General features: G+C 41.9%; 1 long non-coding RNA gene across 2 annotated transcripts in view; it reads right to left on the bottom strand.

Annotated features, from left to right (window-relative positions):
* Positions 1-808: 808 nt before the first annotated feature.
* Positions 809-1,173, bottom strand: part of LOC310712551 — a 12,378-nt gene continuing 12,013 nt past the window's right edge. For both annotated transcript variants that reach the window (XR_014528930.1, XR_014528931.1), the window contains one exon: positions 809-963. This is a non-coding gene — a long non-coding RNA (uncharacterized lncRNA). The remainder of the gene's footprint in view (positions 964-1,173) is intronic.

Consider the following 1,173-nt stretch of genomic DNA (forward strand, 5'->3'; position numbering starts at 1 on the left):
AGGGGAGTACGCCAGGATGTGACGAAAGCAGCTTGGAATGCTGTGAGCTGAGTGAAAAGCGAAAGCAGTTTGTTGCGTCGCTGCACTGAGAGCAGGACGCAGAGAAAATGCAGCTTGAATCTGATGGCTGTTATGGATTGTAAATACACTACTTTCATGCAAATAAAGGGATATTAGGACAGAAGAAACGTGTGGGACTTGTTTACTGCCCTTTTTTGACACACTGACGCTGTGTAATTCTGCTAATTGCTTTACGACCGCTCGAAAGCCACACTGCGTAAACAGAAGCTACAGAGGCTCGCAGGGGAAGTGTGGCTGGGCGCCGAACAATAAAGCAATAAATCTACTGAACAGTAACAATACCCATTTCTTCCCTCTGCAAAGACTGCCCTTCACCACCATCCCCAACACCACCAAAGACCCTTTATTTGGTGAATTCTACATGTGCCCCCTCCATGAGAGGTCCAGAAGGCTTCAACATGAGAAAAGGGGCTTATTCTTTATTTGACAAATACAGACACAGAACACAGTTTTATTTGCCATACCATTTTATTATGATCATGATCAAGAGAAGTTTAACCATACATTATAATATCATGAGGAAGAGTCCCCAAGCCCCACTTTTCTACTTTAGCTTATCCATCCCTGCATCCCATTCATCCTACACTAAATGCCAAATAGGGGACTCTGCAGTCCTGTGAACCCCACTTTCTCTGCACTCCCAATATCAGGTAAGCAACTTCCTCCTTCATTGTGGCTGCATATCATGGATGTCAAAGGGGAAGACTTTGCTATCTTCTAATTACTCATCAAGGTTGGACTTCTTTGGTAGTATTGCAGTTTGACAGCATTGTGATTGGTTGATATTACGAAAAAAGTCATCATCCGTTGATGTCCTTGCCAGCGTGCAAAAATCCCATGTGGCACAGCCTTTGAAAACCTTATCAGAACGATTAAGGCCATCTAATAAAGAGAAAAAAGCATAGTCATACAATTCATTGAGTAGTACCAGGGTCACAGGGTGCAGGAGACAGAGAATGGGAACATTTTAATCATTATAAACTGTATTGTGCATATAGAAACATGTTAAAATCGCATCCTAATATCATACTGATGTTTAAAACCCAACCAACATTGTTATGGAATTCAAAATCCATGGCTGCTTTAAGTTTT

This window comes from Podarcis liolepis (assembly GCF_965112155.1).
Source record: "Podarcis liolepis genome assembly, chromosome: 7".
Lineage (NCBI taxonomy): Eukaryota > Metazoa > Chordata > Lepidosauria > Squamata > Lacertidae > Podarcis > Podarcis liolepis.